Source organism: Neovison vison, chromosome 3, assembly GCF_020171115.1.
Source record: "Neovison vison isolate M4711 chromosome 3, ASM_NN_V1, whole genome shotgun sequence".
NCBI lineage: Eukaryota > Metazoa > Chordata > Mammalia > Carnivora > Mustelidae > Neogale > Neogale vison.
Window position 1 is genome coordinate 44,559,200 of NC_058093.1, and position 23,133 is coordinate 44,582,332.

Here is a 23,133-nt window from a genome sequence, read left to right on the forward strand (position 1 = left end):
GTCGTTTGCACAGTTCAGCTCCCTGCTGTTGTAGGAGTGAGGTCCCATGGCTGTCTCCCGGGGTCACTTGCAGTTCTCACAGCCCACCTCCTGGTCCTTGTCACATGGCCGCTCACTGACCCTCCCACACGGGCCAGCCTGCTCTTCAAAGCCAGCAAGAGGGTCTGTCTGACTTTCAGACCCTCTTTTAAAGGGCTTGCCTGATTATGTGAGGCCCACCAGGCACCTCTCCCTTTTCATTAACTCAAAGTCAACCACTAAGGGGACTTAATTACATCTGCAAACCCCACTTCACCTTTGCCATATTACAACAACATAACTCAGGAGTGATGTCCATTGTATGTACAGCCTTGGGCACCCTCAGGGAGAGGGGATCCCAGTGGGTGTGGACACCATGGGCCAGCCATCTTGAGAGACACACTAGAATCCTGCTTACCCTAGTGTGAGCTAAAGCCCACACCCTGCCCTGCTGACCCAGAGGGAAAGCTCCCCATCAGCACACTGCTGTTGGGTGGTGGGGACCCACCCACTGGTCCTTGGTTTCAGGCCAACCCCAAACAACCTGACCCTTTCCCAACTTACAAGGCCCAGGGGCACCATGAGAGGCTAGGACCCAGTTCCTCATGAGGTCTGGAGGCTCATCCCTTCTCTGGTCTCAGTGTTAGCCTGCACATGCTTCACCTGACTGGGTCTTTCCCTCCCATGGGAGCTCCGCAGTCACTACACTCCACACCTGCTCGTTCGTCTCTGTAAGACAACCTCACCACAAAGAGACATCCACCAAGAGAGAGAAACCTATGCACTCACGTTTAAATCTAAAGACACAGGGCGCCTGGGTGGCACAGCCGGTGAAGCATCTGCCTTCAGCTCAGGTCATGATCCTGGGACCTGAGATTGGGCTCCCCATCAGGAGGGAGGGTTCTGGCATCAGGGTCCCTGCTCAACGGGGAGCCTGCTTCTCCCTTTCCCTCTGCCCCTCCCCCCTTGCTCATGCTCTTTCTCGCTCTCAAAGAAATAAACAAAATTTTTAAATCAATCAGTCAGTCTGAAGATGCATTCCCCCGTGGACACAGTCAGACTCCAGCACCAAGAAACTCCCAGAAGGGAGGCTCGACACTTAGAGCGCATTCTGCCCCATAATCCTAATCGCCACTGCTTGTCGTGGAAACTAGGCAAAAATAGGACACGAGCAAGTCACTTAAGTGACCACCACTTACATCCTCTTGAAAGAGCTGCACCAACTTTCTAGCTTTCACTCTTGGCGTTTTACTCACTTCCCTGTCTTGGCAGCAACAGAGATGCCACTTGGCTCTGGCCCTTCAGCAGCCCACGTATAGGAGCACGCACAGTCACGGGCATAGACTCCCCCTGTGGAAAGAAAGCCTAAATCCTGCAGTTTTGAAGCCAGAAGCCCTCTGGGGATTCTCTGGTCTGAGCACCCCACACGCGTCAGAAGAATCTCAGCAGCACCCCAGCCAACAGGTTATTCGGTCTCTACTCCACATCTCCAGGGCCGGGGGCTCTTCTGCTCCCTGAGCCCCCTCCCTACCCCCACCGCCTGTGGCTCCTTCCCATGCGCACCCACCTTCCGTAACTTTCCACCCATTTGCCTCCCTGACATCACATGGCCAACACCTGAGCCACTGCCACAGAAACATTTCTGAGATTTTCGACACAGTCATCAAGGCACGTAGTGGACACTGCCAGTGACCTGTCTGGACCCCACGGCCCCCCAGCTCCTGTCACAGAGGCCACCGGTGTGGCCAGGATGGGTCATACGGCCCCATCCCAGGAGACATGCCCTGTCTGGGGATCTGTGGCGGAAGGGGTGCTTCCCTGTCCTCCTCGGGCTTCCTTACAGAGCTGGAGTTAAGGATCAGACTCAGTGTGATGGATGGCTGCAGGACAGATCTTCCAGAATGTTCTTATCTCCTAGGGCCTTTGAGATAAGCAGAGAGGGTCACCTGCCTTGCCTCAAAACCTTCACCCCTGCTTATCTCAACGGAAAATTCCAGCAGGGATTTCTGAACACCAGTTAAATTCCTCAGCTCAGCAATCAGGCCGGCGCTTGGCTGCCTGACAGGCTGGGCAGAGCAGACGAAGCAAAGTCCGGCCCCGAGGCGTCCAGGACCCACAGGCCAGCACAGGGGACTGTGCAGGGAGAGGCGACCACCTCAGCTTCGGACCAGGCCTCACAGTCCGTGGGAGCAGGCAGAGGAGATCAGCTCACCTGACCAGGTGGGAGGGCAAGGGGCAAGGCAGATTCCTTTGGGGAGGAAACATCTGACACACTGAAGACGGACCAGAAACTTCCCTAATGACCCGCAGAAGGAGAGCTTTCTGAAGGGAAGCAGCTGAGCACAGTGAGAGGAGTGAGGCCACAGGGGACGCTGTCCGAGCGCCCAGAGTCTGCGGTGGGCACCCAGAGGGCTGAGGAGGGAGGGGCTCCGTTCCAGACAACTTGCCCAGTTCCTAACGACTGGAAACATAACAAAAATAAAGTAGCACCTTTTACTGAGCACCTACTATGTGCCAGGCATTGTGCTGACCCTTGACTTGGGGTTCTGATCTCATGGTCACCCTCATGGCAAACCCACCCTGGGAGCCACACCCAGAAGGCCGTTCCACGGGCCCTTCCCTCACCGTGCCCATTCTTGGGGGTAAGAAGGTCATAGGGCCCCCTACTTGTAAGGCACAGTCCCAAATCCAGAGATGAAGAATTCCTCACCCAAGTAACCCCCCCACCCTCCTACAGGGCCCACATGGGCCTCTGTGCTGGGTCCACTCTACTCCAGCACAGGCGGCCACCAGGGTGAGCACGCAGTCTCCTCGTGCCCAAGAGACCAGTGGTGGGGAGTATGGGGGGGAGCACATCAACCCCTCTCTGTGAGAGACAGACGCAGGTCGGGAGCAAAGGAGGCCAGTGGGGCTGGGCCATCATGTCCTGGCAAGCGCTCCTGGGAGCCCTCGGGTTCTAAGAGCAAACCTCGACTTCTGGATTCTTTTGAAGGTATACCGGTCAAAGGAGGAGGGTGGGATGTATTTAATTCAGCAACGTGTGTGCTTGGCTTCATTTGTAACTTTTAAATACTCAGATGGGTGGTATATGGACTACGTTTTGTATGCCTGCCCCAGTCCCTGCAAATATTAGGGGCGGGCCTGATGGTTTTATCCCACTTCACAATTGAGGAAATAAGCCCAGAAAGGGAGAGCTGGCCCAGAGAAGAACAGCAAGTGGACAAGTCCCACAGTCAGTGGAAAAGAGAGAGGAGGAGCTAAGCAGACCTGGCCATGAGCCAGCCCCCCACCCCGCTTCCCCTGCCTCAGAGGTTTGGTGGGAGGTAGTCGCCATCCCCTGGCCCCGGGCACAGAGAGCTAACCTTCTTAACAAAGGCCTGGGTCTGCTCCCCCCCCTACCTCCCCCATTCCTCACCCTCATCCCTGCCTTAGCCAGTCTTCCTTCCTGTAGAGTGATCCCATCAGCACGTAGACAGACTCTCCCCTGCACTGTGTCCCCCTTAGAGCTGCCTCTGCCTGGGTCCACATTCCCTCTTCCCCATCTCTCCTGACCCTGCTCCAAGTGGGCGTGGCCACCTCCTGGCCCTGGAAAGTTCTCGATGATCCTGTGGCCTCCAGGCTGCCCAGGCCATCAGCCCTCTGCCCTCACCCCTGTCAACGCCAGCCCCCCATTGCAAGCACTTTCTTCTAGTGGCTTTTTGGACCCACCTTGCGGCCACGGATCCTCCTCGGTCCCCTTGGCTGGTTCCTCCTCCTGTCCAGGACCTGCACACCCTAGGGGTCACCGTCCCCCCTCCATCTCCTGCACCCCTCCCCATCTGCAGGGCATGTAGAATGCTGCATGTATGCCAATGGTTCCCCGATGGGGTCTCCCTCTTAGCCCACCCCTGGCAAGTCCAGAGTCCTGCACTAGACTGCCTCCCCGGCATCGTCCCTCAGATGCCCACTGGGCTTCTCAGCTTACTGAGTCCAAACTTCACGTCCTGGTTTGTTCCCCAAACTTACTCTATCTGCAGCCTTTCCCATCTTGGTTAATGGCATCTCTATCCTTGCATTTCATTTGCTCAGTTCAAAATTCCCCATCTCACCCAGACCAGCAGCTCTGGTCCTTACTGTGGCCCGGAAGGCCTTGGTCATCTGTCCCCTGCCAGCGTCCCTCATCTGTGACCCCTGACCTCGTTCTGCTACTCTCCACTGGCCACAACCACCCTGATTCCCTGTAAATGTCTCCTTGTACATGCACACATGGCTCACCCACCCTCTTAACCACCTCAAGGCTGTATTTTCTTCCATTGTAAGAAATGACCATAAACTGGGGACAGCGGGTGGCTTGAAATAGTTCTGGAAGCTAGAAATCTGCAATGAAGGTGTTGGCAGAGGGTCTTCCCTGAGGAGCCTCTGAGGGATACTCTGTGCCTGGCCTTCCTCCTGGCTTGAGGTGGTTGCTGGCAGCATTGGGGGTCCCCTTGGCTGTGGCTGCCTCAGGCCAGCCTCTGCCTCGTCCTCACATGGCTTCCTCTGCGAGCCTCCTCTTCTCACAAAGACACTTGCCTTGGATTTCAGGCCCCCTGGTTGGTTAGTCCAGGATGAGCTCATCTTCAGATCATTACTTAACTCAATTACATCTTCCACCAAATGACGTCATGGTCACGTGTATGCTGGGTTGAGACATGGACACATCATTCAGGGGTCCACGGTTTGGCCCATAACAGGGCCCCCTCACCCATCACCCTCTGCAGGAAACCTTCTCTGACCCACTGACCCAGGAGCTCCCTACCCTTCAGCCTCCCAGTATTTTTGTCCGTGACACGACAGCTCACATACTTTATATTTTCCTTATTGCCTATCGCTGTCTCCTCCACCAGGCTATAAATGCCTAAAGGCTGGATTTGGTAACTGTCCTGATCGCTGTTGTAACCTCCAGGCCAGGAACAAAGCCTGGCACATAATAGTCACCAGGAGAGTAAGGGCCAAACGAATATTCACGTGTAAGTGTGTAGAGAAAATTCTGTGCGCACGATTTCAGGATACTGCGGGATCAGACTGCGTCATCATCCGCGAACCCAGCATGAAGAATTCCTGAGTTAGAAGGAAGGATTTCTGAAGACAGGAAGACCTATTTTTAAAGTCAAAACTAACATTACACTTAATGGAAAGGCAGCAGGAATATTCTAATTAAAAACCGGCGGCCAAACAACGATTTCCTGTCTAAATTTTCCTTTTATTATTATTTTCCATGATATTGTATATCCCTGTATACACATTATGACAGCAAAACCAAAGAACAACAACAACAAAAACCCCAAAATACACAAAGAACAAAAGAGAGAAAGAAAGAAATTAAGATAAGAAAGAAGGATGAATGTCATTAATTATGGATAATTTTATACTTAGAAAATCCAAGAGGACGTCAGCTATAATATTACTAAGGATAGACTTTTAGAAAGTAATCAGATAAAAAGTGATTAAATTATCAAACATTAGTTGATGGGAGACACCGGAAGACTGGATACATGAAAACACTTAAGAAGCTCCCAGAGACTGAGCGTCATGACCTTCACACTTCCTGTAACCCAGTTTCACGCATCACCACCTGCCATTGCATTAGCATGCTTGACAAAACATAGAACAATCTACCTGTCAAGCCCAGGCTGTTGGAGTCTGACTTAAGAACCTACACCCCATTTCTCGTCTCAGTGGGATAACGAGTTTCAGCTTTCAAGTTCACCACTTATAAATAAGTGTTCTGAGCGCAGCCCACGGTGGGACAAACTCATGAGGATGAAAACAGCCCTCATCCTTCCCGACACATGCCTTCCAAAGGAGTTCTGACTTCGCCTTCTCTCCCTGCTCCCCAATCCCTGCTTTGCTCAGGACTTTCTCTCCCAGCCACCTGGTTCCAGGCCTCGTTTGCTGACTTGGGTGTGCGGGTGATGAGCGAGGAGGTAAAGGGGGGACAGACACACAAGTGCAAAGTGAGAAGGCCTGTCTGCGTGTTCATGCTTCCCATGCATGTCTTTGCAACAGCATACAGGGTTGACTGCCTTCTGATTTAGAGGGTCTGGTCCATTCCCCTTTAATGTAATTAAGGATTTGGTTCTGTTCAGTCCACCATCTTGCTGTTCATTTCCTATTTGTTCCCTCTCTTCTTTGGTCTTTTGTTCTTCCTTTGGAGGTCATCAAGTATTTGTAGTATTTGTATTTGTACAAATGTTTGTACTTGTGTAAGTATTACACAAGTGTGTGTAGTAGTCCTTTCTCTCTCCTTTAGTGGTTTCTTAAGCATATTATATCTTATTTTCCAGTTCTCCAGTTTCTACTGGGTACCTTTTTTCTAAATCTCTTCTGAAATCATGTGTCTTTGCCTCTTCTATGATCTTTCTTTCCATACAGATTCTTGGCCATATTTGTCAGAGTATTTTTTTAAAGATTTTATTTATTTATTTGACAGACAGAGACCACAAGTAGGCAGAGAGACAGGCAGAGAGAGAGGGGGAAGCAGGTTTCCCGCTGAGCAGAGAGCCCGATGTGGGGATCGATCCCAGGACCCCGAGATCATGACCTGAGCCAAAGGCAGAGGCTTTAACCCACTAAGCCACCCAGGCACCCCCTTGTCAGAGTATTTTATTTATTTGTTTATTTTTATTTTTTTAAGGAGGCCCCATGCCCAACCTGGGGCTTGAACTCACAACCCTGGTCCTGAGAGTCACAAGCTCTGCCGACAGAACCAGCCAGGTGCCCCGTCTATTAATTCCAACATCTGGTTAGTTTGTGGGTCTGTTTCTATTGATTTTTGTTTTGTTTTGTTTTTACTTGACCCTGGGTCACATTTTCCTGTTTTTCCACTTGTCTGGGAACTACTGATACATATTAAATATAGTGAATAACAGATTGCAGAGATTCTGGATTCCTTTCCTTTGGAGAGTGTTGACCTCTTTCTAGCAGATGGTTAAATTACTGGTGGATCATCATGAACCTGTGGAAACTTGTTTTACACCGTCGTAGGGTGGGACGTATTTTGTTTTGCCATTAATCCTAGGGTCAGTCTTAGTACTGGCACATAGTCTTTGCTCCTAAACTGAGGCCCTTTTGAGATCTGAGGCATCTACCAAGTTCCTCTACTTGGCAGAACTTTAACTCCAAACTCTGTCTTTCCTACAGTGGGTAGAAGATGAGGTTCTAACATCTCTTCACACCCTACGGGCTTCTCGAAGTCTTACCTGTGTGTGCACTGTTGAGAGGTCAGCTAAGGATTTGAGGACAATGAACGTGAATTTCTGGGGGGCTCTCTCTTCTATGGTTCTCTTCTCCTTAAGATTCTATCCCTCCACCCAGAAATAGCAGGATACACGTTCTTCTCAAGCTCATGTGGAACATCCACCAAAATAGACCACATTCAGAGCCATAGAACATACCTTCACCAATGTAAAGAATAAAAATCATACAGTGTCTGCTCTCAGTGCAACAAAATTAACCTGGAAGTCAGTAACAGTAACTGGAAAATCCCCAAATACATGGATATTAAATAATACAATTCCAAATAACACATGAGGCAAAGAAGAAATCTGGAGGGAAAATTAAAAATGTCTTGAACTACGTGAAAATGAAAATACAACTCAATCAAAATTTGTCAGATGCAGGAAAATAGTGCTTAAAGAGAAATAGATAGCTGTACATGCACACAATTTGAAAAGGAGAAAGATCTAAAATCAATAATCTAAGCTTCCATCTGAGGCAACTAGATAAAAAAAAAGAACAAATTAAATCCAAAGTAAACAGAAGAAAAGATACACTAAGAACTGAAAGAGATATCAATGGAATGGAAAATAGGAAATCAATAGAGAAAATCAAAGAAACAAAAAGCTGGTTCTTTGAGATTTTCTATGAGTTTATTGAAACTCATAAGCCACTAGCCAGGCTAAGAAAAAAGAGGGAGGAAACAAACTATTAATATTGGAAACAAAGGAGGGGACATCACTATAGGCCCATGGACAATAAAAGGCTAAGGAAGGAATACTATGCACAGCTCTACAACCACAGAAGTAATGATCTAAATGAGATGGACCCATTCCTGGAAAGACAATTTGCTGAAACTCACACAAGAAGAAATCATCTGAATAGGCTATACCTATCAAAGAAATTGAATCAATAATTAACAATCTTTCAAAACAGAAAGCAGCAGGTCCAGATGGGTTCACCAGTGAATTCTACCAAACATTTAAAGAAGAAATCATACCAATTCTCTACAATCTCATTCTAAGGACAGAAGTAGAGGGAATACTTCTGAACTCATTCTACGAGACCAGCATGACCCTAATACCAAAAGCAAAGACATTATAAGAACACTAGAGATTAATATCTCTCATGAACAGATGCAGAAATCCTCAACAAATATTAACAAATCAAATCCAACAATGTGTAAAAAGAATCATTCAACCACGACCAAGGGAGATTTAGCCCAGGTACAGAACGCTAATTCAACATTCAAAAATCAGTTAACGTAATACACTCCATTACAAGGCTGAAAAAGAAAAATCACGTGATCATGTCCATAGATACAGAAGCAGCATCTACAAACTCCAACACCCATTCATGACAACAACTCTCAAAGTAAACTAAGATGCTGCACCTTATTTTTTAGCCAGTCTGGCAGCCTGAACTGAATTCTCTGAATTTTCAGACTTATCAGTTCTAGGGCCCCTGCCCTGAGCACAACGGGGAAGTCCTCAAAGGAAAGTCGAATCAACACAGATTGCAACCAGAGTAGGTCCCTTCCTTCCAGGGCCATGGTCCGCCCCATGCCATTCCAGGCTCTGTGCTGGGGCTTTTACCTACTCCATCCTTGACTGCTCACAACCTCCTGTGGCCTAGGCCTGCCTTTATTCAGGAACTGAGGCTCAGAGAAGTCAGAGACCTGGCCCAGGTCCCACAACCTGCAAAGCAGAGAGTGGGCTCCAAACCCAAGTCTGTCTGATCCCAAGGCCACGCCTTGAACTTCCCTCTGTGCTCGCTAGCCAGCCCATCATAGTTTCTTCTCTGCAATGTGGGAGGATAAGGCAGAGGCTAGGGGGCCCTATGCTGGTCTCTACAGGGAGTGGAGACTCCAGCTGCCAGGGTGAGAGGTCAGAGCCCATTCCCTCCAGTGCTCCCCCAAAACCCATCCTATTGCAAAGCATGGGGAGGAGCCCTGCACCAGCTGTTGGTTGGGAAGCTAGTCTCCAAGTGGGGGCTCCTGACTCATACTGCTTCCTGCCATCACCCTAAAGCTCCACATTATCAGCTCTGTTCCCTCTTTCCCAGGCTGCAGGGTCCCCAGTCCCTGCCCAGCCAAAAGGGACAAGACCACTGCATTGTTGGCTCTTCAGCTGTAAGGAGTGACAGGGACTTCAGTGAGATTCTGGCCACGCAATAGATCTTCTGGGGCCTGCGCTGAAGGGATTCAGGACGTGCTGCGGTTCTTAGGGACCAAATGCTAATCTGCCACCTCTTAGAGTCCCACTGCTGTCCTTTTGTTCCTTCTTGGTCTCTGTTCTTGCGGCAAGTGCTTAACAAGAGAATATGATCGTCCTAGTCAGTCACTTGGAACTAACAAGTGACATAGTGAGTGTGTGCTCATGTTACAACCATTGTCTCTGTTGGGTGAACTTCATGCACAGCTTCTGTTGGCTGGGGCCCAGGAGGGCTGGGGGCATCTCACAGCGTCTGAGCCACACTGTCCTTGTAGCCACTCATGGGGCCAAGCTCAGAAGGGCCTGGGCTTGGTCTGATGTTCCGTCAGGAGGTTCACCTCACCGAGGGCCCTGGTTGGGTTATGTTCTGCACTAGTTTCCTGGGCCTGATGTAATTCATGACCACACACTGGGAGACTTCAAGCAACAGGAATGCGTCATCCCATAGTCCTGGAGGCCTGGAAATCAAGGTGTCCACAGGGTTGGTTCCTTCTGGAAGCTCTGAGAAAGAATCTGTTTCACACCTATCTCCTAGCTTCCAGTGGTTGCCGGCCATTCCCAGTGTTCCTTGGATGTGAATGTGGGGGGAGCCTCTTCAACCTAGTACAAGTGCCTAGAGTCCAAAGACTTCTCTTGGTTCAGGAACCCCCAATGGTCTGGGCCTAAGCAAACGCCCAGCTCGCTTTTCACAGAGACAGACCTACCGGAAAGCACATCGGCTGACCTTCTCATGAATATTTATGGAAGCCAGGGTCTTATGAGTTGGATGTGTTTCCCCAGAATTCATATGTTGAAGTCCTAATGTCCAGTACCTCGGCCCAAGGCTTCATTTGGACATAGAGGCAAACAGTGGTCATCAGGTTGAAGTGAGGTCATCACAGTGGGACCTAATCCAGGGTGACATGTGTCCTTACAAGAAGGGGAAGTTAGGCCAAGATGGAGGAGATGTTTCTACAAGCCAGAGAATGCCAAAGATTGCAGCAAACCACCGGAAGCCAGGGAGGGGCAGGGGACCGATGCTCCCTGGCAATCTCCAGTATATTTTGAAAACATCCTTTCGGAGGCAAGTTACTAAATTAACTCAAGCTACCAGGAATAGAAGGGATTTTATTAGCCATCTCCTGCGGCTGCTCTTTGAAGCCCAGGACAGTGAGCCTGGAACCCGCCTCTCTACCTCTCCGTGCTCACAGCAGCCCTCAGCTCTGGGATAGACGAGGAGTCAGCCCTGCCTGGCTGTCAGTCACTCTGTCCCCACCCCAGATTCACATACCCATGGCCCATCGACTGTGCAGTCGATGAACATGAATAAACATCTGAGCAAAAAGGGGGTTCCTTGGAGCAGGGCAGACAACCCTCACAGTAATGGCTATTACTTTAACAATGATCATAATGATTACTCGTGCTGTGCGCAGCCTACAAACTCTAAAACGTGACAACCAGGCTGGTTTTATATTATTTCAATTTATCAGGGCAAATGTACCCAAAATGCATTCTGATTCCAGAGAGGAAAGACAGTGCTGAAACCATTGATGTATCCTTACAAAATCCACCTGCTGAAACCTAAATCTATCCCCTCACCACACCTTATGGTATAATACCTTATGGTACTAGGAGGGGCGGCCTTTGAGAGGGGCGTAGGCTATGAAGGCGGAGTCATCATGAATAGGATTAGAGCCCTTATAAAAGGAACCCCAGAGAGATCTCTCCTCCCTTCCACCACGTGAGGACACAGCAAGTCCCTGATCCGGGAACTGGGCCTCCATTGGGCACCAAATCTGCTAGTGCCTTGATCTTGGACTTGGTAGCCTCCAGAACAGTGAGAAATAAAGGTCTGTTTTTTGTAAGCCACTCCGTCCATGGCATTCTGTGAGAGCAGCCCGAAGAAGACAGCCCCAGAAAGCTCCAAGCAGGGCACCCAGCTTGGTGGCTGAATCACTCTGCCGCAGTCTGGCAACCAGAAGAGCCCTTGATCCACGTCTGGTCCAAAAGACCCAGACTCTGTTACCCCCACAAGTGGGCTCTCTGCATTCTAGAGCTGTGAGATATGATTCGAAGACAAGGGCCCTGTGGCCAGTTGTTTAGAATGACCATTCCTTGCAATCCCTTCTTGGAGAGTCAAGAGAGTCAATGCACATCTGCACTTAGAAGAGCCTATGCTAAGAACAGGTGCAGCCTGTTCGACCTGATTTAAACCAGCATTTCCGACGTTACTGCATCCTAACTGCATTCTCCATGAACTGCCTATTATCATGCCTGGAACTAGTGGTAAGGAAATAGGTGGGGGGATACCACCATCCTGATGCTGGCCCCTCGTTCGGCCTCTCTTGGACAGTGCGTTCTGCCCGGAGGCTCTGTGTGCCCCTTAGGACCTAACACTGAGAAAGTCCAACCTCATGTTGCATTAGTGACCTGCACCCATGCCTGTTACTCCACCTCCACAGCCTCAATGGTCCACTCTGCTCAGCTTCTTCAGATCACCAAATTCCCCTCCCTCAGAGGGAAGTTCCTTCTGGCACTTCGTCAATGCTCCACCTCAAGTTACTCCCAGAACTAGACCGAACACCCAAGAGCAGCCTGACCAACATATTCCTCTTGCATAAGAGATCTCAAAACTTATCCCTCATGAAGTATTTATCAAAAACCTTCTCATGCCCCCAGAACTGTGCCAGAGGGCTGTGGTGCCACAGAGAAATGTCCCTGGAAGCCTATTGTGTCCTGAGAAGGCCAAAGAAAACTTCAAAAAATTAAAGAGTGCTGTAAGTTAAATTATTCACACCAGCAATACAATAAATGCGGCCATAACAGTATAGAATGAGCGCCTGAGAGCATAAGGACAACCCAAATCACTGAACATGCCCGTGCCCATATCCCCACCTAGAAGTGCAGGAGATGCCCTGGAAGAAATGCCAGTTTGGAAGCAGGTGAGGGAAGGCAGGTACCTGATCTGCTTCCGTGTCTCTTTCCTCCTCTCTAGGTTTGCTCTGAAGGTTTCTTGTCCTAAGTAGAAGGAGCCTTGGGTAGATGATTATCCTCCCCAGAAAACAGCTTCCCAGGGGGCAGAACTGGAAGCAGACACTGGGCCAAGATTCCACAGCAGAGGCTCTTTATACCGGGACCAGCAACTCTAAAAGCCCCAGTAACCACAGATGGGCTACCATCAATAGTGAGAAGGCAGGTGGGGTGCCTAGGCCGCACCATTGGCGAACCATCTGACTCCTGATTCCGGCTCAGGTCATGATCTTAGGGTCATGAGACCTGCTCAAGATTCTCTTCCTCTTCCCCACCCTTCCCCCCTCCCTTACGCATTTGTGCTCTCGATCTCTGTCTCTCTATCTCTCTCAGAAAGGAAAAAAATAAATAAATAACAGTGAGAAAGAGGGTCTTCAAGTATGCAGGAGAAGGCTTTGCGTCCAGTTGGACTCCACCAAAGGAGGTTACCCACCTGCCTTGTTCCTGGAGGACTGTCAGTAAATATTTACTGAATTGGTGAGTGAACAAGTGCGTGGTGGGTAAATGAGAAAAACAAGAAGTTAGACTTGCCCCCTAAAGAAAGCCAGCAGAGTTCAATGGCCATCTGAGTGAAGGAATGAATGACATATTTCCTTTAGGAACTGAAATAATTCAAGTACCTTGCACATTGGTGGTTTCCTCCACAATGCTTTTCTCAACCACCCAGAAGGACAAAAGCAGAAGCAGAAAGACTGGGAAGCAGAAAGTTAATGATGGGGATGCCTGGGTGGCTCAGTTGGTTAAGCAGCTGCCTTCGGCTCAGGTCATAATCCCAGCGTCCTGGGATCGAGTCCCACATCGGGCTCCTTGCTCGGCAGGGAGCCTGCTTCTCCCTCTGCCTCTGCCTGCCTCTCTGTCTGCCTGTGCTCGCTCGCTCTCCCTCTCTCTGACAAATAAATAAAATCTTTAAAAAAAAAAAAAGAAAGTTAATGATGTACTCTGCTTGCACACACATGCACACACGTCTGCACAGACACAAAGAGAGGTGCACACAAGCTCACCTGCAGATATGTGGCCTGGACTGTTTCTTCTTTGCTCTCCTCTCTCAGGCAACTCTTAGAAGTGTCCCCTTCTCTGGGCTTGTTCTGGAGGGTGGCCCTCCTTCCTGGAATCAGCCCTGGACCGTCACTCTGCCCAGTCCCTGCCCTTCCCACCCCCACTCTCCTCCCCAAGGCCAGAGGCCCTCCTTCCTTTTGGGAGCGGTGTCTCATCTCTGCCCTATTAGGGCAGCTGGTGGCTTTGGTCAATAGCTAATGTCTGGTGCTGATCAAGGATCCAGAGTCCCTTTCTCAGAATGACAGGACTGATGTTCCCAGAGAGGACACAGAGATGGTTATGGGGGAGAAAAAATAATTTTCCATCTACCCTTCTGAGTTCTTGGCTGAGAGCCCTGTAATATAATACAGAGTAACAAAGAGAAAAACAAACAGAAGTTTATTAATATGTGCACCCCATGCATACATGGGAGATACACACACACACACACACACACAATTAGTAACTCTCCAGGTGGCCCAAGGCACCAGCTGAAATGCCAGTCTTCAGCCAAAGACAGAAGACAGTGTGGACTTCCAGTTATGGGGAGGTCGGCAGGAAAAGCACAGTAGGCAAGTATAAAGTGCGAATTTGAATGGCACCTTCTCCACAGATCAGAGTTTCTGGTGGTTTAAAGTTAGCTTCTCTTCCTGGTAGAGAGGGAGACACCCCCACCCCCAAGAGCTGCCTCTGTACATGCAAATCTCTCTTGCAAAAGGGCGACTGCTACTCTGTGCTCTGAACTTCTCCTCTGTCTACTGTTTCTTAAAATAATCAGCTCAGAATAACCCTCACATCAAAGAAGTACATTTTGGGGTGACATAACCTGCTACCTTTCGCGGTCTAACATTTTGTACTTAGGACAGTGAAATCATGGCCGCGAGGCCCATGGAACAGCAAGGGTGCTGTGCCCAGCTTCCCTGCCCATGCTTTCCTCCACTACAGTCTTGTCCTGTGGGAAAAAAATCATATCCATGCATGAACCAGGTGCTCCCTCCTGATTTGCCAGGGAGAAGCACCATTGGAGAAGGGCGCTTCTGTACTTGACTCATGCTTTGGCTCCTTTTGCAGCCTTGAGACCCACTGAAGACAGGAAGTGGGTCTCTGTCTCCTTCTTCTCTCCTGCGCGCTCCCTGCATTCGGTATGTGCTCTGATGCCTGTGTACAGGTGGAGGACTCCACCAGGCACTCTGCAGGGTGAGGGTGGGGGGGATTCTCTTGATCATTCCAAGGATCCTATTTTACATTTTGATTACATTTTACCATGAGTAAGAAAAATGTTTCTGGGGAAGAAAACCATATAATCTTTGTTCTGCTTGAAACAAAGCTGAATTTTTTAAACTACTTGTAACAAAATGTTGTAAACTGTTCTTTGTCTGGGGAGGTGGATATAAAGAATTCACCTTGAGCACAGGATGCAAATGAGTAAGTGGCAAACTATTTTTCTATTATGTTCCTAAAATAGATTGGGTGCTGGCAAGGAGGCTGTACCTTGGCCCCGAGCCCTGAGCACTGTTACAGCTGAGAGGGAAACCAGGCAGAGCGTGGGCCCCTCCAGAATGTTTTCAATTGGTCAGTGCTATCTTCAAGTGCAGAAATTTCCACTGATTTTTTTTTTTCCGGAGACAGTCCTCAGAGCATTATTCCGCATAACAAAAACTTGGTGAAATGTTTGACGGTTTCAAAATTGGCAAATTGAGGACATGGAGTGCTTTTAAAAGCCACTGCCAAAAATATGGCAATCATCTTCCCATAATAATGAAAAAGACCTAACACATCTGTGCTCAATTTCCGCTTTGGAGGATTGGGGGAGAGTAATTGATAAGGATGGTGTTTTGCTTCGGGAAAGGCTGCATCAGCTAACTGCTACATGTAAGCAGGGGAAGGTCATGGTAACTCCCCCCTCAGAATGCGTCCCCAGATTTGTGGGCATGTGTGCAAACCACCAGATCACACAGGGACCAGCCTGCACCTAATGTCACCCAGGCAAGTACCAAGCTGAAAACGACAGCGAATCCGAACACAGGGCAGAATACCCCGGCTCTGCCTGAGTCTGGAAAAGCTTCCAAGGATTAATTGTCCCGGGGGCAGGGGTAGGGGTGGGTTTCCAGATTCCATTCACAGCAAGCAGAACAAGACAACCTGCATGGTGGGGAAATCACCTGCTTATCTTGGGGTCCTGATGTTACCAGGGGTCCTTCTGCAGGAAAATTTTGTGCCGTGGGTATCTGAGACCCCACAATAAATGGTAGGGAGGAAGGAAGTAGATGGAACTACCCCAACCTGCTGAAGTCTCCCAAAAGATGGATATCAAACACACTAAACACCAATTGTCCCTTTGGTTTTTTTTTTTTTTTAAAGATTTTATTTATTTGACAGGCAGACATCACAAGTAGGCAGAGAGGCAGGCAGAGAGAGAGGAGGAGGCAGGCTCCCTGCTGAGCAGAGAGCCCGATGCGGGGCTCAATCCCAGAACCCTGGGATCATGACCCGAGCCGAAGGCAGTGGCTTTAACCCACTGAGCCACCCAGGCGCCCCTGTCCCTTTGTTTATCCAACATCTCCACGTCCTGGAGGAAGTGAGGTGTCCAGGTAACTTGTTGGGCACCCCCTTAAGCTTTGGTCCCTTCAAAGTCATTAGAGTAAAACTGACTTTGATTTGATGCCTGAAAGGCAAATGCTTTCTTTTGCTTTCAGCTTCTGTTTTCAGCATTTTTGTTGTTTGCCCTTTTAAAACACTTTTTTTTTTTTTTAAGATTCATATCTTTATTTTAGAGAGAGAGTTAGGGAGGGGCAGAGGAAGAGGGAGAGAGAGACAGAGAAGCAGACTCCGAGCTGAACATGCCAAGCTCTCGGGAGTTCAACCCCAGGATCCCAAGATCCTGACCTGAGCTGGAACCAAGAGTGGGAGGCTTAACCAACGGAGTCACCCAGGCGCCCCTAAAACACTCTTTTGCATGAAGTATAATTTACATGTAATACAATGCATGAATGTCAAGTGTAGGTGCAATTCCACATGCAAAACTCTTCTGACAAATGCCTACATGCAGGTCATGTGGGGCCACCAGCTGGTTTCAGCTTTCCTGGAACTGTCCCTGTCGGACATCTCAGGAAGCCCTATTCCCAGGTGAACCTGATCACCCTATGCAGCAGTCACCTCACTGCAGGTCCAAAAGAGCGCCATCACCCCCAAGGTCCCCCATGCCGTGCTGGAGTCATCTCACACCCCTCCCCACACTCCCCACCCCCAGAAAGCAATCACTACTCTGCCTTTTATCACCATAGTGTAGTGCTGCCTGGGTTAGAATTTCATAGAAATGAAATCACTCAGTGCTCTGTGTCTGGTTTCTTCCACCCAAAGATTCATGCACGTTGCTGTCTATAAGCTTTGTCAGTTTCTGCTGCTGTGGGCTAGCACCTCTGCCCCCATAATGAGCTTCTCCATTCCCGTGTTGTTAGGCGCTGGGTTGGTTTTCAGTGTTTGAGTCCTGGAAATATTCTCATACACATCTTCTTGTGGACATGTTTTTTACTTCCCTTGGGTAAACACCGAGGAGTTGTATGCCCGGATCACACGGTGGGTTATGCTTCTAAGAACAGCATTCCAACTCTCCCACTCACAATGTCAGAAAGTCCCATGGGCTCCACGTCCTCAGCCATACTTGCTCTCACCAGACTTTTCCACGACAGACATTCCAGCAGGTGTGAAGTGGCGTGCAACTCCATCTTAGTTTGCATAGCCTTGATGATAAGGATACTGAGCACCTCTCCAGTTGGCCTTAGAGCGTTTGTGTCTGTCCTTATATGAGGTGTCTGTGCAAAGCCTACAGATCTCTTGCCTATTATTTATTTGCTTAATCATTTCATTTTCATTTTTTTCATCATGGTAAGTGTACTCTTTAATCCCCATCTCCTCTTTCATCCATCCCTCCACCCACCTCCCCTCTGGTAACCGTCAGTGTGTTCTCTAAAGGTAAGAGTCTATTTCTTGGTTTGTCTCTCTTCTTTTTTTTTCTTTTGCTCATTTGTTTTGTTTCTTGAATTCCACTTTGAGTGAGATCATACAGTATTTGTTTTTCTCTGACTCACTTATTTCATTTAGCCTTATACTCTCTAGATCCATCCATGTTGTTGCAAATGACAAGATATCATTCTTTTTAACAGCAGAATAATGTTCCATTGTATGTATACACCACATCTTCTTTATCCATTCTTTTATCAATGGACACTTGGGCTCCTTCCAGAGTTTGGCTCTTGTAATAACGCTACAACAAACATAGGGGTGCATGTATCCCTTTGAATTAGCGTCTTTGTATTTTTTGGGTAAATACCAAGTAGAATGACTCCTCGATCATAGGGTGGTTCTATTTTTAATTTTTTGAGAACTATCCATGCTGCCTTCCACAATTCTTGCCCATTATTTGAAGGACTTATCTATATTTTTCTTATTAATTTGTAGGAAGTCTCTATATATTCTGGATAAAAGTGTTTTGTTACATCTATACATTGTGGATATTTTCTCCCAGACTGTGGCTTGTTTTTCATTTTCATAACCAAATCTTTAAATAAGCACAAATGTTTAATTTTGATGAAATCCAATTTCAGTTTTGTACTTGATGATTAGTGTACCTTATCTAAGAAATGTCTGCCTAACCCCAAGGTCTCAAAGATCCTCTCCTCCATTTTTCTCCTAGAAATTTTATAGTTTTAGCTTTTAGGGTTAAGGCCAAAATCTATGATTCATTATTGTGTTCATTGTGCAGTGAGAGTCAAGCTGTATTTTGACTAGGGATAGCCAGTTGTTCCAGACCCACTTACTAAAAAAGACTTTCCTCTCTCCATTAAAATATTTTGGTGTTTTTGTCAAAAGTCAGTTGACTACTGCGGTGGTCTGAATCTCTGGCACCTGGTTGTTGGAGGGAGTTTTTTTAGTGTTTTTTCTTTTTGTCCCTCAGTTTTGGTAATTTTACTGACCATTCCTCCAGTTCAGTATCCTTTCTTCAACATTATCCAATCTATTCATACTATTCAGTGACTTTTTCATTGCAAATATATTTCCCAGTTCTATAATTTCTATTTGGTTCATTTTTACAGTCCCCAAATACATCTTGAAATTCCCTCTACTTTATCCATTGTACCCATCTTTCTGTTATTTTATATTACTCATCTGTTAATTTCATCATCTGGGTCACCTCTGAGTCTCTCCTGGTGAGTTAGTTTTCCTCCCGAGTCACATTTTCTTGCTAAGAATTCTTTATTTCTGCTGGGCACAGTGGGCAGGATCTGCCAGCAACTCTGGATTCTGTTATCTTCTTTTGAAGAGTGCAGACTTTGCTTCTGTCAGGCAGTTACCTTGATTTCATGCCACCAGATTTACTAAGAGTCAGTCCTGCCTGTCCTATCCCTTTGTCCTTGAATGTGGTCTTACCGTTAAGGCATAGTCCTTCTGGAGTTTCAAGGAAAGGCTCAAGGTGTTTGCTGCTTCCCTCTAACTTGGTATGACTTGAGTTCCAATTTCATCTCCCCAGTACTAGGCAGCTTCTGGAATATCTGCTCAAACCAGCTGTCACTTTCTTCTGGGTGCCTTGGAGTCTCACCTCACACCTACTTCAGGACTCAGCTATGCATTTTGAATAAGTTACTACACAGATCCTGAGGCTCAGTCCTCAAGCCAGCCCCCTTCTCTGGGACTTTCTCCCTAAATTCCCAGCTGTACTTTAGCCTCAATCCCTAACACCTAGCTCCTCAGTCCAATTGTCTTCAGTTCTATTCCCAGCTGAGCCTGAGAATGTCCTCTGAGGGAGTATTGTCACTTTTACAGGTTATGGCTATAAGCCTCTCTAGTCTCTGGCTGTTTTGATGACTCTCCAGTGCCTGTGAATGGCTCTTTTTTAATATTTTGTTTGAGGTTTGTAATTGTTGTTGGCAGGAAGGTTAGTTTGATATAAGCTTTGTCTCCATTGCTAGAATCTAAACGTCCTCTGACAGCTGTTCTTAAAACCGCCTAAAGTATAGTTAATAAATCCCATGTTAGGAGAAAATTTATTCCATTGCTTGTCAATAAGTATTTGCAGCATTTCTCCTCCACAAGTTGAAGGGAACTGGGTCTTCACATCCTCTTTCCAACAGCATCTTATGAAATGGCTCTTTATACCTACCATCAAGCCACAAACATTTTCTGAGCACCTGTGGGTCCATGACCCTGAATAAGGCTCTCTGGGGTATGAAAAGGCAACCGTGGTCCCAAGTCTCAGAAATTCTCAACTGGCAGAGCTGCCTGAAGGAGCTGGCTAAGGCACTGACCCTGTGTGCAGAAGGACAGCCACCCTCAGCTTTCTCCCCAGAGACACACACGACACATAATTATCCAGGTGTGATGTCCTCCTACCAAAATGCCTCATTTGTGCAAAATTCCTGCTGCTGGGGAGCACTCAGTAGGGATATTACTACGGTAATATTATTTAGAGCAAACAATTTCACGAACTCCAGCATTTCAAATATCGCTAGTCCTACTTTACCAGTGACACATGTCACACCCACTGGGACCCTCCAGACCTGCCACCACAGCCCCAAGGGTGCTGTTCCAGAACCTAGAATGTACAAGACAACAAAAGGATATTTGAGAATATGATTCTGCCTAGCAGTAGAAAGGCTTGAACAGGGACAATAGAATGGGAGTCAAATGGCTCAGGACAACTTCAAAGTATCCTCCTTTAAATTTGAATTTGAATACAAATTTCCTGTTCACATGCCTTTTTGTAGGGAAGGGGGAGAGGAATCCAGCTTTCATCAGATTCTCAAAGGAGTTCACAATCCTCCCAGATTTAAGACTTACTGTTTGTTTGTTTTTTACTACCATGAACTCAATCACTAAATATTTTTAAATATCCCCCTAAATATTTATGTATTTATTTATGTATAAATTATCTTCTGGGTACCTGGGTGGCTCAGTTGGTTAAGTGTCTACCTTTGGCTCGGGTCATGATCCCAGGGTCCTAGGATCCAGCCCCACATCGGGCTCCCAGCTCAGCGGGAGAACTGCTTCTCCCTTTCCCTCTATGTGCTCTCTCTGTGTCTCTATCTCTCATATGAATCAATAAAATATTTTTTAAAATTATTATCTTCATAATATATCACCATTGGTTAATAAATCAAGGAACAATAGGCACTTAAAATGAAGCTAATCATTAATGATAGGAAATCTAAATTCAAGTTTCACAGTTTCTGATGGTTACTAACTGTTCTCATCATATCTAATAATCTTATACTGAGGTCAATGAACATCTTCTACTTGGCCTAAAAAACCTGTATCTTGTTTTCCTATTTGTGATTTGGGGGAATTACTTTTTTTTTTCAATTTATTTATTTTCAAAAAAACATTATTCATTATTTTTTTCACCACGCCCAGTGGGGAATTACTTTTTAAAGAATCTTTTAAATCCTTTGAAGTTATTGGTTTACGCTTTGAAAGTTAGTTAAAACTAGGTTGTGTAATCCATAAATCCATTTAACCTTGCTAATTCAAATACATTAAAATACTCTGAAAATGATCTCATGAGAGAGAAGGCCCCTACCAGCACGGAATACCTTGTGTATCATTGTGACATGACAGGAGGCCACTTCAAGTGAGGTAAACATATCCAATATTAATATGTAGGGGCTCATGTTAAATTATGGGGCCATAATATCAAACTACTCTTTGTCATATAGCATTTTTATTTTGATTTTAAAATTCATGTTTATAGGGGCGCCTGGGTGGCTCAGTGGGTTAAGCCTCTGCCTTCGGCTCAGGTCATGATCCCAGGGTCCTGGGATCAAACCCCACATTGGGTTCTCTGCTGGGCGGGTAGCCTGTTTCTCCCTCTCTCTGCCTGCCTCTCTGCCTACTTGTGATCTCTCTGTCAAACAAATAAATAAAATCTTTTAAAAAAATAAACTACATGTTTATAAAAGTTTTAGTATACTACTCTTCCTGTACCTCAATGAATTGTCTTGTGCACGCCACCCCTGAGACCCCAAGTCCAGGAGCTGATTCATGGCAAGGTGAATCCACAGGTGTGACGAGTGAGCCAAGTACAGACCATCAGGCATCCGCAGAGATGCTGAAAGGGGAGAGAAGGGGGAGAGATGAAAGAAAGAAAAATCTGAACTTAGGGGAGAAGTAGGAGTCCAAGATGATTGTAAAGTTTCAACCCCAAGAGACATGAAAAAGTAACTGGAAATGGCAAAATTGGGTTGGAAGGGAATATGGAACTACTGGTCTACCTCGGCTATGCTGTGTATGAGCTGCTAAGTGAGGAAACAGACAAAGGTCAGCTGGCCCCTGGAGACAAGCCGGTCACCTGCCAAGCAGAGGATGCGCAGATTCTGACCTCAGCCAGCCTGTCTGGAGCATGACTTCAGCTCCATGTTGTCCACTGTCTCTCAAGTCATCTCTGTGAGGTGCTGTGATTCTCCCCAGCCATTCCCTAGCTGTCTTCCAAGTGAAGTCATGGCCATCCCACGTTCATTGGAAGAGTAAGGCTAGAAGACAAGTCAAAGAAATTTGGGGCAGAACCACAAGCAAGTCTTACTCAATGGACCTGAGTGAGTCACCCCTCAGTCCATGTGACCTCCCACAGAGGTCCTGCAGGTGGGATGACGCCCCCGGAAGTGCTCATTAATTCCTCCCTCCAGCCAGCCCGCAGGCTTGCCTAATGAGGTCCCAAACAAAGGGAACACTGTGCCCAGGATGGAAATTCCATGTGGGTTCCACTGTGGGGTGTCACTCACCAAGGTTGTCCTGGCTACCACCACTTTGTCACAGACCCGTCCTGAAGGTGGCATCTGTTTCTTCGTGAAAGACCTCAGCACGGGGCTTAGAGACGAACATACTGATTCTCTCGGCCTGGACATGGGGCCTGTGATGCCTGTTCTCTCTCTCCTGCTCTGAAATAACCCCTCATGGGTAGCATAAGCACCTGAAGTAGGAACACAGGAAAAGGGCTGCATGGGAGGGGTTTCATGGCCATAGTGGCCCAACTATGGAGAATTCTTCTAGGTAGAAGTAGGTTCCTCTCCATGCAGGAGAGACCAAGCGTCCAGGCTAAGAAAGTTTCAGCTTCTTGAGGCACCTGGGGCTCAACCTGATTGGAAAAGATCTCATAGCTTGCTTTCCTTTTATTTTTTTTTTTAAAGATTGTATCGATTTATTTGAGAGAGAGAGAGACAGATATGACAGAGACAGAGACAGAGAACATAAGCAGGAAGGAGAGGAGAAGCGGGCTTTAGCTGCTCAGGGAGCCCAATGTGGGGCTCGAGTCCAGGACTCTGGGATCATGACTTGAGCCAAAGGCAGACCCTTAACTGACTAAGCCACCCAGGTGCTCCCAAGATTTCATAGTTTTCTACCTCCATCCAAGGTGCTCTGAGAACAGGGGAGACCACAAAGCAGCCTAATGTCTCTGCCTCCCTGCCCCACCCCACCCAGCAGGAGCTGCTACCCACCATTCATTCCAGACCCAGGTCTTTGGGGCCAAGATCTGGAGGGACCATTCATTGACTGCCTGAAATACCTCTCTACATGGATTGCCCCCCAACCCCCTATTGCCCGACAAAGCAGGCATTAGCATTTCCACTTAAAG